We start from the raw sequence: 17,870 nt of genomic DNA on the forward strand, positions 1-17,870 counted from the left end.
GAGATAAAATTGCCTACAACTGAGTTCATTCAAAATGTATAGCTGGACTAGAGAGATGGCTCAGTGGTTAAGAGCACTGACTGCTCTTCGGAAGGTCCTGAGTTCAAATCCCAGCAACCACATGGTGGCTCACAACCATTTGTAACGGGATTTGACTCCCTCTTCTGGAGTGTCTGAAGACAGCTCCAGTGTACTTACATATAATAAATAAGTAAATCTTCAAAATGTATAGCTTACTAGTTTTTAGTATAGCTACAGAGTTTTGTAGGGTCATTACCACAATCAATTGCGGAACATCTTAAGCACCCCAAAAGAAACCCCTGTGTATGTTTGAGGTCACTCCCCCTCTTAGTACAGCGGTCAGCTACCCACCTTTTGCCTTTGGAGACTTGCTGATCTGGACAGTCTGTGTAGGTGGAATTGGAATATTTGTAGCTGAGTTCCCGTGTTTTATTTTCTTTGTGCTCTGCCCCCACCCTGTTTTTGTTTGTTTGCTCTGGTGTCTGAGTTAGGGTATTGTTGTGTAGTACCTGGTGTTTGAGTAATGGTATTGTCCTATAGCCCCTGCAGGCCAGGTGCATGGCTGTCCTCTTGCTTCTTCAGTCTCCCGCTGCCACCACACTGGGCTGGCATGCTTTCAAGATTCATTCATGTTGCAGTATGTGCTAATAGTACTTATTCTGTTTATGACTGAAATATAATCTGTTATGTGGAGAGTGCATCTGATTTATTCATTAGTCTGTTGAGGGGATTTGATTGTTTCCCCTTTTGGCCACTACGAACAGTAATGCTACTGTGAATGTTGGTGTGTGGCTTTGTGTGGCCCTATGTTTTCAGTTCTCTTAGACTAAAACCGGAATTACTGGAATTGTTTAGTTGGTTGAATCTCTTCCAGAACTGTATATTTAACACCCCACATAATAGAATATATGTGGATCACAGTTTTGCTATGTTCTCATGTCTGTCTTTCTGATTATTGTTATCCTTGCAGGTATGAAATGGTATTTTGGCTTAGCTTGCAGGATTTTGTATATGTAACTAGTTTTTGAAAGCTAGTAATAGAAAATATTTTTTAGTCCTTAAAATTGAGCTAATCTTCATGCTTAGTGTTGCTAATCTAGTTATTGCTTTTTGCCCTTCTTTTGTGTTCAGACAGGCATACTAAAATTTTAGATTTCACAAGGGGGCAGACAACCTTCTAGTTTTCCAGATTTTTGAGACAGTGTGCTGAGAATTAACTTAATGTGCTTATTTCCTAGAATGATTAATACATTTATTAGAATATTGCTGGGTTTTTTTTTTTTATTTTTGTTTTTTCAGTGTTTGACATCTAGTTTTGAAGGCCAAGCAGTGGTTAAGTCACACCTTCTATTTAATCTCAGCACTCAGGAGGCAGAGGCAGTTGGATCTCTGTGTTGGAGGCCAGCCTGTTCTACAAAGGGCGTTCAAGACAGCCAGGGCTACACAGAGAAACCCTGCCTCAAAGAGAGAGAGGGAGGGAGGGAAACAAAAGGTTTTACGGGTTTTTTGTTGTTGTTGTTGTTTTGTTTTTCTTTTAAAGTTTTTCTTACTCTATTAAACCATACTAATATTCTTTTAAGGACAAACATACAGCCAAGAATGCTACAGTGAGAGAATCTTATTTTTATGAAAGAGACGTCACAAGGCGCTCTCTTCAGTGATGCTTCTTATCACCATTCTGGGAATCCAGAAAATATTCAGCCCCCAAAGCTACCACAAACACAACAAACCCCCATTTGAATCCTTTTATTATTACGCTTGGGAAGGTGATGTTGCCTGCAAAGCCGCCCATGTATCTCCAAACCTCATTGCGAGCCCATGGATCCCTCAGCCCTCGGGCAGCAAGCTTCTTCTGCACCGTTTCTAATGGTGTCCCTTCAATTTTCTACTGTCTGTAATCTGGAAGTTCCATTTTACCATGGCCATGTCCGTGTCCGTGTTCATGTTCATGTCCAGCAGTGATGTCTGACAGCAATCTGACCTCCCGGGACACTCAATATTCAACCTTACAGCCGGAGCCAACCGGAAACGGATGTTCGGTTTTAAGGTTTTGAAAGGCAAAAGACATTAACATTCAGATGAATATAACTTTTCATGCATTAAACATGTTTATGTTTCTATACCACTCATTTCATTAATCTCATAAACATTTACATTTCTGATTTCCCTCATCTGAAAATCTCTTAAGAGTAGAGGCAGGCATATAATTTTTGATCTGGCCCAAAGCCTTGACTGTAATGTAAGTGCTGTGGTCCGTTGCATGTAGAAACTATAGGCAAGTTTACTGCTATTAAGACAGATTTATTCATCAGGTGAATTTTTCAAAAGGCCTAAAAAGTCCATAGTAGTCTCAGACTACTATGAGAGCTATTTCTTCCCCTTTCCTACAAACAGGTGTGTCTCACAAATGTGGCAGTACTTTTAGTAATCACTGAGAAAGAAAATGTGATAAATAATCAGATTGGTCAATAATAATTAAGGCACTTTACTGCTAACCTTGGGACCTGAGTTCAGTCCCTGGGGAGAAGGCAGGAAGGAGAGAGGGGACTGACTGTCATATCCTCTGATCCCCACTGAGCATTGTGGCATGCATACATATGTAGTATATATGTGGAAAGCTTAGCTCAGACTGTTCTTGCAGATGACCTAGGTTCAGTTCCCAGCACCCACATCTGGTGGCTCACATCTGCCTATAATAACTTCAGTTCCAAAGGGTTCTCTCTTGAACTCCTTGGGCACCTATATTCACATGTGAACCCACTGACATACACATAAATAGGTGAGTAAACATTTTCTACTTTTTAAAAAAGCCAGACTGAAGTAAAACCTTTAAATAAGGATGCTTTGTTATTTGCACTTTCTTCTGCGTAATTTGATTCTGTGCGTGCTGCTCAGTATGCTTAGAGATTTGGGGTTCATCTAGGTGGGGCACACCCCATAAATCATGTACTGTTACAGGTGTTGTGTTAATAAAGTACCCAATTTCAACTTCTGCTTCTGGATTTAATAAGTAAAATCTAGATAATTGTCACTGTGGTTTCTTGTGAACTGGTGGATGTTTGACATGTAATTACAAAGCAGTTCTTGCAGTCTTCCAGTGTCTCGTCTCCTTCAGTCCATTCCATGGATTGTTCTCACTTTCCTAACATACGTGAAAGTATCTTTAGGCCAAAGGGAACCATACTAGTGAGAGGCATTTAATCTCTTCCTTCTTTCTTTTAATACATCTTTATAGGATGCATTGGAAAAATCATGGAAGCATGTTGTTTTCTTTGGTTTTTGTTCGTTTGTTTGTTGCTATTTTGACTATATTACTCTGTAGACCAGGCTGGCCTGCCTTTCTTTGCCTCTCAAGCACTGGGATCAAAGGCGTGTGCCACTGATACATGACTCATTTTTATTATCTCTCTTCACCCTTATCTGGTCTACACAGGCTTTAGGACAGCCAGGACTACATGCAGAGACCTTAACTTAAAAATAAATAAGCAATGTAGCCTAAACTGTCCTCAAACTTGCAGTAGTCCTGTCTCAGCCTCTTCAGTGCTGGAACTACAAATTTTCACCACCATACCATGACAATTAAAAACTTAGAATCTTTACCTAAAGTGTAGAAGGGGACATGTACTTAACTCCCACTTTCTGGGATAAGTATATTAGTGTAGTTGATCTAGAAGCACATGTTCTCCCCTGTAGAACTGAATGTTAGTACTATATAGGAAAAGGGCCTTTGATTAGATTTGAGTGGAAAATGTGCTAAAATAAGCAAAGCGATATGCTTCTGAACCACCACTCTTCCATAAAGAGGTTGGATTCCTTCAACAGATTTCATATTCTTGTAGTGGCTAAAGTGTTTAGATTTATGTAACTACTCACTGACAGTTCTCTCTTCTGAAACCACACAAACTCTTGTTTCCGGGTGTTAGGTGGTCCGTGTGTGTTGTGTTGCTAGCTCGCAGTAGATGGGACAAACACGCGGCAGTTGCTTTCACAAGCTTTTCCTGGGGCTTGTGAGGCGGAGATCCTGTTACCAAGGGCTTTGGGGCTGAATATTACTCACATTTCATGTAGCAGCTATGTAGCACAGGCTGGCCTGGAACTTAGGATACCTTGCCTTGGCATTCTGAGTATGGGATTACAGGCACGCACCACTACTCAGTTCAGTAGAGTTCTTGAAGCTAGTGATTTTACTGATGCATGAAGTCCTGCTTTCTCTCTCTGCCCACTTGGTTCAGCTGATGTTTTCTTATTTGCAGGTTTGGAAATTGAGTCAAGTAGGAGAGTACTTGGGTAGCATGTGTGAAGCCTTAGGGTTGGTTCCCTTCTAACACTGTAAGAAAGCAAAGTAATCAAAAAACTTGGTTTTTGCTCTTTCTTTCTTTCTTTTCCTTTTGACACTGAGAATTCCTCTAAGGGCCTTGCATGATAAACCCTTGATCTACTGTTGGGTTATACCCCTATTTTAGTTAAGAGTTTCTAGTATTGTGATGAAGCACTGTCACAAGCAGAAGTAACCTGGGAAGGAAAGGGTTGATTTCATTTTACAGTTTGTAATCTGTCATCCAGGGAAGTCAGGTCAGGAACTCAGGCAGGGCAGGAGCCTCAAGGCAGGAAATGATGCAGAGGCCAAAGGGGAGTGCTGCTAACTGGCTTATTCACTGTGACTTGCTTAATCTTTTTTATATCACCCAGGACCACCAGCCCAGGGGTAGCTATACCCATAGCAGGCTGGCCTTCCCACATTAATTGCTAATTAAGGAAATACACTACAGACTTCACCCACAGACCAATCAGTTGGGACATTTTCTTAATTTAGGTTAGGTAAGTCCAAAATGATTCTACCTTGTGTCAAGTTGACATAAAAACTAGCAAACACAAATACCCTACTACAAGCTTAGTGTTTTTCATTGCTTCTGTCAGATATGTTAAAAAATAACTCATTTTAAAATTACATCTGAGGGACTAGAAAGATGGCTTGGTGGTTAAAACACTTAAGGGCCTGAATTCAGTTCCCAGTCAGTGCCCACACAGGATGGTTCATAGTTGCTCTAACTCCAGCTCCAGAGGAGTCAGTGCTCTCTTCAGACCTCTGTCGGCATGCCCACCACATGTGGTATACATTCACACAAACACGCACTCACACAAGTGTCTGTTTAGAAATTGTATTTGAAGGCTGGGGAGATGACTCCATTGGCATGTAAGTAGAACCTGAATTTAGCTCTCTGGCACCTATGAAAAAAATCCAGGCATAGTGGTGCACTAAGTAATCTCAGTACTAGAGAGGGAGAAGCAGAAGATCCCAGGAGCTCAGCCATTCTAACCAGATCAGTGAGCTTCAGGTTCTGTGAGAGGCCCTCCTCTGTCAAGAAAATAGATAGGAAGCAACCACATTCACCCACATACACATGCACATTCACATGCTCAAAGAAACTGCATTTGAAAGTGTTTGTTATTAGTGTGGGTAGGTTTAAGATTGCATTTGTGCTGCGAAGCACAGTGAGACAGAAAGGCATTCATAGAGCCTGTGCTACAGAGCTGTGAGGAGCCGTGCTAGGGCCTTTCTCCCTACCTTAGGTAGGATGGCTTCACTTCCGGAGTCATAGAGTCTAGTGTAAAGGAGTTCTGAATCTAGACGTTAAGGTACTTGTGATGAATCTTGAAAGGAGACAGGCTGGGCGTAACCAGAGTTACCAAAAGAAAACAGAAGTTTTCCTTTGACATTGTGCTGCATAGGCTAATATTTGCTCATATTAGTTACAAAACATTGATAAAGCCTCCCCAAGTGGAGCATAAATATCTTGAAATTTTTACAAAAACCTTTATTTGATGTTAATAGCCTACCCCTCAAACTGGGTTAAGACCGTAAGGGGAAAATCATTACCCAGCTGACTGGGCATGTCAGTGCTGCTGTGGTCTCCACGTCTATCTGACAGATGCTTCTTACTTGGCTTTACTTCTCTGGACTCCTCTGCTCTGCCCGTTTCTACACCTTACATTAACTGATCTGTTCTGAGCTTAAGGAAAGAGCTCAGCACGCCTAGAACTTTCTTATCTCACATCCAGGTTGCTGAGAATATACTCGGCAGTGAGGCGGGTTCTGTTTAAGTGTGAGAGGTTGGTCAAGGTGAGAACTTATTCATATGTGGATGAAAGAAACTTCTGAAGAGAAAGGGAGGGATGTTTTACTAAGAAGGCAGCCCATATTAGTGTATAGTATAATACATGATCTTTTTAAAAACCAAACTCGAAAAAACAATTTGACGGTTTCACCCCTTGTTAGCCACCTTTCCATTACTGGAACAGGTATGTGAGGTAGTCACCTCTTTATTAAAAGAGAAAAATGGTACTTGTTTTTGCAGTACATGTTGCTGAGCTGTTACTATTGTTCTAGCTCTTTAAAACTTTCTTATTTTATATATATGAGTGTTTGCTTAAATTTATGTATATGTACCATGGTATGTGTATGCCTAGAGAGCCCTCAGAGGTTAGAACTAGAGGATTGTGACCTGCCATGTTAGTACTGGGAAATGAACCCATGTCCTCTGCAAGAGCAGCAAGTTCTAACTGCTGAGCTTTCTCTCCAGCATACTTTTTGTCTGTGTTATGGAGTGCTGCTTGTACTGCCCTTGAACTTGGGTGTGATCTTGGATTATAGGCCTGTGCTATCAGGCTGGGCAAAAAGTTGTATCTGGCCTACACTGTCAGAGGCTCCAGTTCACGATAGTTGGTCAAGTTGCTTTTGGATATGTAACATCATGGTGGAGAGTGTTTCAGAACGGACAGCTATCTTCATGGCCAGAACATGGGAGGAATGGAGTTACCCCACAGTCCCATTTGAGGGTGTTTCCCCAGTAACTCAATAACCACCTACTAGTCTCCACCTTTTAAGATCCCCAGCACTTCCCAGGAGTTTAATGTAGTGCACAGTTATTCTTCATGATGTGTTAAAGAAAGAGAAGTGGACCTTGTGGTGCATGCCTTTAATCCTAGCACTTGGCAGATGTCTGTGAGTTTGAGACTAGCCTGGTCTACATAGTGAGTTCCAAGCTACATGATGGGACCCTGTCTCAAAAAGAAAAGAAAAAACAGATGTTTCTTTCTGTTTAAAGTAACAGTGTGTACATTCCAATCTGTGGCTTTCTCTGCTGCCTGCTCCAGGTGAATAACTTGGGGTACCGCCTTTACTCTTAGTTTATTTTCTCTCTGAACCTTTTTTCCCTGTTGAACTCTTAATTTTATACCAGTAGTTACTATGAAACCTTTATATTTTGAATTAAGAGGCTCAGAACTAAATGGAATCTTGAGAATCATCTACCAACTCAAAAACATTGTATAACAGTCTATGATTACATTCTGTAACACTTCTATGATTGTAACTTCATAAATTGATAAAGTCATTTCCTTTTAAACTAAATGATTTCCATATTTGCTCATTTTAAAATAGAAAAATTGAAACATAATAAACTGGGACTGAGAAATCTTCTCTTCACTTCAAAATAAGCCAAGACTATATATAGTGTTTCCTATGTAAATAGCTTGATGATGAGAAAAGTGACATCATTTTGCAAATTTCTAATGTTTGGGTTCATAGAGGATAACTAATTCTTAGCCATGCTCTATTATGTAGTAATGGAAATGAAGAAAATCTAGTTTTACAGTGATAGTAAAGAAAGAGGGATATGTTATTAATCTCTTTATAGTGTGGCTTTTAAACATTGGTCTTATATTGAATGGATTTGCTTTAAACTGTGCCTAATTTTGACATGTTATACATTTGCTACTGGGAAAATATTAGTTCATTGAATTCCCTCCAACTTCTAAATGTTGATAGATTTTATTTGTAATATCAAATAGTCATTTGTAGTACTATTGCTACCTCCCTGAAGAGGGAGAGAGAGAGGGACAGAGGGAGGGAGGGAGGGAGGGAGGGAGGGAGGGAGGGAGGGAGGGAGGGAGGGAGGGAGGGAGGGAGGGAGAGATATAAACATTTTGAGTGTTGGCTTGAAGGCTCTGTGTCATTTGTTTTCCTTTGAAGCAATAGACTTTTTACTTGTTAATTTTGAAGGAAACCTCTGGGATATGGCTTTAGCTCTTACGTGAAGCCCTGGATTTGGTTTAGCACCAGAAAAGAAATGAAAGAGAATGTCTAACAGATACCAAGCTAGGATATAAAAATGATATTATTCTATGGAAGGGTGGCATTAGTGAACAGCAACCTAGGCCTCCCTCATGCTAGGATTACAGGCATATGCTATGACACCTGACCAGATCGAAATCCTTTTAAATTTTCTCATGAGGTTTTTTTTATTTAGCATATCTATTATTTGCTTAGTGTGGTGATAGAGATTGAACCCAGGACTGTGTATCTCCTAGGCAAGTTCTGGTACTGAGTGGTAGCACTGGCCACACCTCTAGTCTACATGTGTTATTTAGAAATGTGGTGGGTTTTTTTTCTAATCTTCTTAATTTTTATTTATTTATTTATTTTATATGAGTACACCATTGCTTTCTTCGGACACACCTGAAGAGGGCGTCAGATCTCATTACGGGTGGTTGTGAGCCACCGTGTGGTTGCTGGGATTTGAACTCGGGACCTCTGGAAGAGCAATCGGTGCTCTTAACCACTGAGCCATCTCTCCAGCCCTAGAAATGTGTTTTTAATCTCCAAGTATTTCTATTACTGGTTTCTATTTGGATCCTGTTTCTGTTTAATAGCATACACTATGTAATTTCTTTTCTTCTAAATGTGTTAAGTTTTATATTATTATGGCCTGTATTTATGCCTCATTATACGGTCTGTCTTGGTCAGGGTTCCTGTGCGCTTGAAGGGAACATGTATTTTGCAGTTGCTCATGAAGTGATTTATAGGTGATTTATATCTAGTTGATTGATGGTGGTGTTGAGTTCAATTGTGTCCTTACTGATTTTCTGCCCCTCATCTGCCTGATCCTATTAAATAGGTGACATCTCCAACTGCAGTAAGTGGACTCCAACAATCCCCCTTCCGTTTCTGTCAGTTTTCCTTATGTGCTGTGATGATGTGTGCAGATTGTTATGTGTTCTTGGAGAACTGACAGAATCCTTTCGTATTCTCTGATAAGCCCTTCAGTCTTCATCAGTCCACTTGTACAGTTCACTGTCCAGAATTAGTATGGCCATTTCTTGACTCATCTTAGAATGGTAGGTTTTTGTCGGTGGGCATGTGGATTCAGGGTCTCTCTCTATATATAGCCCAGAGTAGCCTGGAACTCTCTTCTTCCTTATTCTCCTGCGTGCTGAGATTGTAGTGTATGTCACTACACACAGTCCCACTATCCATTTGTTTTTAGTCTGTATATGCCTTCTTCTTAATAAAGTGAGTTTCTATAACCAAACATATATAATTGTGTTGTTTCTTTTTTAATTATGTTGTTTCTTTTTTTTTTTTTTTTTTTTTTTTTTTTGGTTTTTTCGAGACAGGGTTTCTCTGTATAGCCCTGGCTGTCCTGGAACTCACTTTGTAGACCAGGCTGGCCTCGAACTCAGAAATCCACCTGCCTCTGCCTCCCAAGTGCTGGGATTAAAGGCGTGCGCCGCCACCACCACCCGGCAATTATGTTGTTTCTTATCCACTCTCAGAATCTGTCTTTTAATTGATGATTTATACTACTGAAATTCAATGTCTGCTACATATGTTATGTTTTATTGTTTCCCTTGTTCATTTTATCTCACTTTTTTTGCCTTTTGGCTTTTCACTGAGCACATTATATTAGTAATATTTTCTCTTTTTATCATTTGTACTTTTTCACCTTTTAAGGTAATTGCCTTAGAACTTGTAATGTATATTTTCAGCTAATCCAATGCAATTTTCATATTTTTAGGTAAGTTAACACTAGTATTAGTTTGTTATGGTTTTTGTTGTCTAGTCACACACACACATGCGCGCGTGCGCACTCGCATGCCTATGATAAAATGCCATGAACAACAACAATTTAAGGAAAAACTTATTTTGAACTCTGGATGCAGAGATTAGATGTCTGTAGTAGTGGGGAGGACTTGGCAGCAGGATCAGGGATTACATCCCAGCTAAGTACCTGGGAAGTAGAAGGTGGTGCCTCCTGTACATAGGAACTCAGAGTGGCACTATAACCCTCAAAGGCTAAGCTTCAGTGGCATGCCTTCTCCACAAGGGCTCCACCTCCTAAAAGTCCCATCACCTCCCAAACAGCACCACCAACTGAGAGTCAAGTGTTGAAACACATGAGCCTCTTAGTTCTTCTGTCACTGTCAATATTATTTTATTTGTATGTACTCAAACATATAAGAGTATACACCTATGTAGATTTTGTGCTAGTATGTATATGAGAACTTCTACCTGTTAAGTATAAGTGAAATAAAAGTGTTAGCTTAGCCTGTAATCCCAGTTGTTTGGGAGTCTGAGGGAGAAAAATAACCATTTTCAAGGCCTGTCTGGGCTCTGGACTTGACTTTAAGTTGTGTTTGCAACTTAGTAAGAAATTGGTTTATTTGTTTTGTTTTTTAGCATTTTATTTTATTTTCTCCTTGTTTACCTGGTATTCTGAAATCATAAATAAATCTTCTTCCATTTGGCCTTCGATAGGTAAGGCATAAACATCTGTTCTCTAACTTCACATGGTGAAGATGGTGCACATACACAAAAAGTAAACAAAGGCAAATTTAAAAGTTTAAGAACACATCTGTGAGGCAAACATAAGCAGTTCTTTTAAGATAAAATATTTACTGTCCAAAAAAAAAAAATCTCCTAAAGATCAAAACACCTGGGCCGTGGTGGCACACACCTTTAATCCCAGCACTTGGGAGGCAGAGGCAGACAGATTTCTGAGTTCAAGGCCAGCCTGGTCTACAAAATGAGTTCCAGGACAGCCAGGGATACACTGAGAAACCCTGTCTCAAAAAAATAATTTTATGGTTGGGGGTCACCACAGCATGAGGAACTGTATTGCAGCATTAGGAAGGTTGAGAACCACTGCTCTAGTGAAAACCCAGGCACATGGCATGATAATTAAGGAAACATAAATAAGATGGGGTTGCTCATCTTAGGGAGACCTCCTTTATACCGCTGAGCCTTGGCTGATGTCTGGGAACTTGGACCTGTAGAAGGGTTCCCTTGTCACGAGTGGTTCTATTCTCAAATTGGGGTTCAATTGTGTCTCTCGATTGTTCAAGCAATATGGCTTATGATCACCTTTCTTCCATGTAGGAGTTTAGATGGTTGGAGTGCACTACTTAAGAATGCCTATGTGGCCAGGCAGTGAACCCTGGGCACCATCTCTCTAGTGTAGACAACTTGCTTCAGGGATTCTTGGGTCCTTTCATTTCACTGTGAGAGAATTAGGGGAAACTTGTACTTCAGAGCTTTATTTCACACGCTTTTTCTTTTTGCTGCTTTTGTTTTGTATCCTTTAGCCATGACTCTGAGTGTGATTATAGTTTGGATCACCCTTGATTCTTTGGCAAGTTTTTTTATACATAAGTATTCTGACCCCTTGTTTGACACATGACTACAGTGCTACCATCTTAAAAAGATCAGAGTTTGTTGGAGAGCCAGAGTCCTTGACAAGCTGAGGAAAAACTGTTCTTCGGAGAGAACAGATGAACATATTTGGGAAACAGAAGGCTACTAGGAGCTGGTGGAAAGATTAAGAGAGGAACCGGAAGGAGCCTGAGTAGCAAGCCAGAGGAAACAGGATGAGGTTTTATTTGCACGCTGCGAGGAATTGAACCTTGGGCCTCCTGATGTTAGAAAAGCACTCTACCAGCGAACTGTATCCCCAGTTGGAAAGTATGAGTTTGCCCCAAGGCAACAGTATTTTTTTTTTAAGAAGCTGAAATTAAAATGGAAGTTTTGCCTTGTGAGATTGTTGGTAATAAAGAGATGAATTTTAGAACTTCACATACGTTATTTAAGACAAGATGACTGTGGCCTTGCCACCCTGGATGCACTCTATCTCCCAGCTCTTAGAAGCTATGTCGGCTCAGGCCTGGTTAGTATTTGGATGGAAGGGCAAATTTGTTATTACTTAAGTCAGACTACTCCATTTTTTTTTATCAGTTTCAAATCAGTATCATTAAACAACAAAGATGAAATTTTAAATAGCATTTTATTGATGTCAGTTCATTAGCTGTGGTGTTCTAAATGTGAATATCAACACCTGTGATGCGCCGGGCGGTGGTGGCGCACACCTTTATTCCCAGCACTTGGGAGGCAGAGGCAGACGGATTTCTGAGTTAGAGAGAGACAGAGACAGAGAGAGAGATTGATTTACTGAATGCATAGAAGACACTGGCATTGTCGAGGAAATAAAAAGATAATATAAATAGGAAAATATAAAAGATTACATCAGACGCTGAATTATAGTCATTGGCAGTCGTGATGAGATTAAAGGCCAGGGATGGTGAATAAATCCTAAAACGGGAAAAATCAGTCCCGTCAGTAATCCGTGATCATGATGATTGCCTCTGAGTCTTAACCTTCTATTATACATTTTTGAGTTCAGTATTGACTTTTGATGTTCAGTATTGACTTTTGATGCCTCTTTAGATTATTGACAACCTCCTGAAAGTAAGTTTCAGTAGAGTTGTAACAGGAAAAAAAGGGTGGTTTTTTTTTGTTTTTTGTTTTGTTTTCAGAAGGTAAGTGGTTTACCAGGAAATGTAGTTTTTCTTTATAAAACTTCTGGTCTATTGACCACAGCTCTGTGGCACTCCAGTCTTGTAAAAATAACTATTTTCCATAGAGCGGTGAATATATATTGAACTGTTTAAAGTGCAGACATGATAATTGGCCTCTGCTATGTTTGTTTTGGCAATGAGAAATATCTATTCTATTAATTTAGGGCTTTGATTTGTCTTTTTAGCTGAACATAAAGAGAATATTTTTGTCAGTTAATGTATAGCAGTGAGTCTTGATGTTCCTAATTTTTTTAATGGCGGCTACTTTAGTATCCTGTGAAAATTGGTGACTTTTCTTGAAGGTAAGACTCATCATCACCATCTAAAGGAAGACACTATTAGGAGCCACTGTTTTCATGTATTGTTGGAGACAGGGTCTCAAGTACACAAGGTGATCTCTAACTCCTTATGTAGCAAAGACTTGATGCTGATCGGGGAGAAGGGTGCGGGGAGACAGGGTCTCCCTATGTAGTCCTGGCCTTCCTAGATGGAACTCACAGAGATCTGCTTGTTTCTGCCTCCTATCAAGTGCTGTGATTAAGGGCATGTGGTACAACTTTGAACATCACCTTAAATTTTTAATCCTCAATGTCCTAGGCACTGGATCACCACTACACCCAGATCAGGAACCAAGTTCTGAAAAATTCACTTCATGGACAGGGAGAAAAAGAGATCATTGGAGTTGGAATTTGCTTAGGAGAATCAGTAAACATTGCTTGCATTGTTTAATGAACAGAGGCATTAGATAGAGAGAAGGAAGATGCTGGTAATAGAGGTGTCTTAGGGTTTCTATTCCTGCACAAACATCATGACCAAGAAGCAAGTTGGGGAGGAAAGGGTTTATTTGGCTTACACTTCCATGCTGCTGTTCATCACCAAAGAAGTCAGGACTGGAACTCAAGCAGGTCAGGGAGCAGGAGCTGATGCAGATGCCATGGAGGGATGTTCTTTACTGGCTTGCCTCCCCTGGCTTGCTCAGCCTGCTCTCTTATAGAACCCAAGACTACCAGCCCAGGGATGGTCCCACCCACAAGGGGCCTTTCCCTCTTGATCACTAATTGAGAAAATGCCTTACAGTTGGATCTCATGGAGGCATTTCCTCAACTGAAGCTCCTTTCTCTGTGATAACTCCAGCTGTGTCAAGTTGACACAAAACTAGCCAGTACAAGAGGTGAGCCTGCCCTGTGACTTGAACAAACGCATTTCTGTCCATTACTTTGTAAAATACATCTTTCTTTTTTAGGTAATGTTGTTTAATAAAACTAATATATATGGCAAAATTATATTACATTTGTTTACTATTTGTGGAGTGTGAGTGTGTACATCACAGTGTTCACGTGGAGATCAGCAGGCAACTTTCAGGAGTCAGTTCTTCTGTCACATGGGTCCTGGGGTTCAAACTCAGTTCATCAGACTTGGTGGGAAGCACCTTTATTTGCTGAGCCATCTCACTGGCTCAAAAGACACCATTTTATTACCCTTCTGATTTAAATAGTCCTTTATTTCTATAAAATACTTTCATAGTATGGAAAGGATAAACTTAGATTAAAAGTTTGTTTCTAGCTGGGACTGGTAGAACATATTCGAGGTACCAGGACTTCAGAGGCAGAGGCTGAAGAATGTCTGCTATGAATTTTGGTGATAGGAGCTGCCGTTAATAAAATGTGATGCCCTGGCCTACCTACGTCTTCAAAGAATTCTAGTTCTACCAAGGGTGGTGTGCTTGTGTACTGGGTTGTGACCTCTATTAGTGTTCCATAGAAAGAGCTGGAGTAGAGATGAGGAAGCAGTTGGGAGGAAGTGGGTGACAGAGTGTTACAACTGTACTAGTCTTAGGGAAATGTTTGACGATGATTTCTATTCTGGTGTACTGAGAAGCAAAGGCAGATGGAATAAATGAAGCAAAGAAGTCAGCTGGGGTAAAGCACACAGTGAATTTTTTTTTTTTTTAATCTAAGAAACCCCGAGATTCTCCTTTATTTTCCTCAGTTATATCCTTAATTAATCAGTCCTGAGTTACAGCTTCAAATGAAAAAACAAACAAACAAAAACAGGCTGGAGAGATGACTCAGTGGTTAAGAGCACAGACCTCTTTTTCTAGAGGTCCTGAGTTCAATTCCCGGTGGCTCACAACCATCTGTAATAGGATCCAATGCCTTCTTCTGGTGTGTCTGAAGAGAGCAACAGTGTACTTACATACATTAAATCTTAAAAAAAAGAAAGAACAAAAAAGCAAAACGTGGTGCTTTTTTTTGCCAGTTTCACCTGCTAATAAACAGTTTTGTTGTGTTTATACAGAGTTGGATAATTCTAGTACTTTACAACAGAGTCTTAAACTTTTTTCACTTGGAATACCAGATATATACGTAAACCGGATATATAGATCAAGCCTTTCTTAATGATAAGTCATAGTTCTTAAAAACAATTCTTTGGCATGCATTTGATCTTACTGTTTGTTAAACTGAGAGTAGGGCTAAGAACATAGCTCAGAAGTACAGTGCCTGGCATTGGAATCCACACTAATTAAGGGATTAAGATTAGAGAGATGTATGTACTAATAAGGTAGACACTTTTCAAAAAAATTTACAGTGTGTATGAGCTGGTTAGTCTTTATTGTCTTCTTGACATAGCCTAGAGTCACTTGAGAAGAGGTGACCTCAACTGATGAATTTCCCAAGGAGATTGGCTTGTCTGTGACTATGTGTTTGAAATTGCCATGATTGATGTGGAGGGCCCAGCTCACTATGCATGGTGCCATCCCTAGGTAGTTGGGTCTGGGCTCTATAAGAAGCTAGTTGAGCATGAATCAGAATAATCTCTATGACTTCTGATTCAATTTTTGCTTGTGCTCCTTTCCTGGCTTACCCAGATAATGGGCTGTTTATCATAGCAACAAGAAGCATCGTGTGGGGGTGAGGGGAAGGGAGGGAGAGAGAGAGAGCGAGCAGCAGAATGCCTGTGCTAGTTTATAGCATGCAGATGGAGATAGGATAATTTGTGTGGGACTTGGTTCCCTTCTACCATATAGGGTCTGTAGATGGAACTCTGGTCATCATGACATTTGACAACAAGTACCCTTAGCCTCTGAGCTATCTAACTTGCCCATGCTTACATTATATTAAGAAATCCTGGCTAAATATTTGCTAGTGTAGCTCATAGAGCATCTTCGTTGTTTTTCAGAGTTGATAAAATTTGATTTTTATAATTGTTTGTGCTAAAAATATCATTTCACATATATTAATAGTACAAATATAGTACAAATGATAACAGCATAATACTTGGGGCTGTCTCAGAAATTGTTCTATATTTTCTCTTGATCCCAAGCTAGGATTTATTGGTTTTTTTTTTTTTGTTTGTTTGTTTTTGTTTTTTAATGAAACATAACTTAGAAACTCACACAGCAGTTAGGGGAGCCACATGTGAAGGCACAGGAATGTGTGTATGGCGAGGTCAGAAGTTGGCATTGGGTGTCTTCCCTCTATCACTCCCCACTCCGTTTTGAGTCAGGCCATTTCATTGAACATGGAACTTCCAGTTCATCTAGACTGGCTGGCCAGAAACGCCCAGGGGTCTTTCTATCCCTGCTTCCCCAGTGCTGGGATTCCCTGTGTGATCTGCTGAGCCCAGCCTTATTACATGGGCTTTGGGGAGAAGCCTCTGGTCCCATGCCAGTACAGCAGCACTTTACCAAGTAAGTCTTACTGGTTTGATTCTAATCAAGCATTCTAAGCAAGTACAGTCCAGAGATATGCTAATTTGATAGTTACATGCCAATTAAGGTCTGTTTTCTTTAATTAAACCATTATTTTTTTATAGTAGCTGAAAACTTGGTGTGTACGGGTAAAAACAAAACCAGACCACAGTTCATTACATGCAGTAGTCTGAGTTGAGGAGTTTCAGGTAATGATTATGTTGCTTAGCATGAGGTTACACACAGTAAAAGCAGCTGATGCATGCATTACAGGTGAGCACAGCCAGAGCCTCAGATGGGGTTGTGTTTGACTCGGGCTTCAGTTTTGGTGGTTGTGCTTTTAGAAACCCTGTACTACTGCCCAGTTTTTCCTATGTACCACATTCAGCCCTGTGACCCCTGAATTTTAAGTAGTTTTCCCATGTCATTCTCAGGACATTGTAGTCCTTCTGTTTATGCCCTTTTATTTATTATAGCCTGAGCTTTCCCTTCATTTGTTCCTCAGCTGTGGTACCCTTTCTTCCACCCTCTCCAGACTTTTTAAACTACATGTTTTTTTCCTTCCTTACTAATTTCTTCTCCAATTTCCTATGAAAAGTCTCTAATCCTCTTTCTCAGAATTATTTGATACTGCAAACCTATATGTAAAATAAATACAAAGGAACCTAACAGTTGAAAATAGGATTCTGGGGGCTGGAGAGATGGCTCAGCAGTTAAGAGCACTGACTGCTCTTCCAGAAGTCCTGAGTTCAAATCCCAATAACCACATGGTAGCTCACAAACAACAATCTGTAATGGGATTTGATGCCCTTTTCTGGTGTGTTTGAAGACAGTTACAATGTACTTACATAAAATAAGTCTTTTTTAAAAGAAAGGAAAAGAAAAGAGAAGAAAATGAGATTCTGTACTACCAAGCTAGTCAGTACTCCTTCAAAGGCTTGGTCAGGCATTCAGCAGCAGCACCTGTTAATTGATTAAGAACGAAAGTGTTCTGGTTAATTGACCGCAGACCTTTTGAATGTCTGGGACCTCAGCAGTCTGACCTTCCTGGTAAACTGCTTTACATTATACAGCCGTTCCAATCAGACAAATTGGCCCAGAATATATTTTTTTGATAATCAGTCTAAGAAATCTGAAGTAACAAGTCATACTTAAAAGGTTTTTTGGCTAATAGTAATTAATGATTATTGAGTTATTCTAGGCGCCAGCCTCTTTGCTAAGTCTGGAGGCTTTATCTGAATTCTATAAAGGTTATAACACTGGATCGAATGTGTTTATTATCACACATTATCAAAACCAAAATTTTAATTACTGAAACTAATTAAGGCTGGCTATATTTTTGATAGGAATAAAGTGTCTACTTAAATGTCTTTTTAATACGGCTCGATAAACTTGTTGATGTTGACTTTTCAAAGTGCAAAACAAAGTCTTATTCTGTTTTATGTTGAATATCTAATTTGAATGATGG

At 39.9% G+C, this 17,870-nt stretch overlaps 1 protein-coding gene and 1 pseudogene across 5 annotated transcripts in view; one reads left to right on the forward strand and one right to left on the reverse strand.

Annotated features, from left to right (window-relative positions):
- Nucleotides 1-17,870, forward strand: part of Ptpn12 (protein tyrosine phosphatase non-receptor type 12) — a 72,257-nt gene that overhangs the window by 5,835 nt on the left and 48,552 nt on the right. The window lies entirely within an intron of this gene.
- LOC110294067 (NADH dehydrogenase [ubiquinone] 1 beta subcomplex subunit 3 pseudogene) lies at nt 1,676-3,146 on the reverse strand (annotated as a pseudogene).

This window comes from Mus caroli, unplaced genomic scaffold (genome assembly GCF_978045245.1).
Source record: "Mus caroli unplaced genomic scaffold, Mus_caroli_1 scaffold_4, whole genome shotgun sequence".
Lineage (NCBI taxonomy): Eukaryota > Metazoa > Chordata > Mammalia > Rodentia > Muridae > Mus > Mus caroli.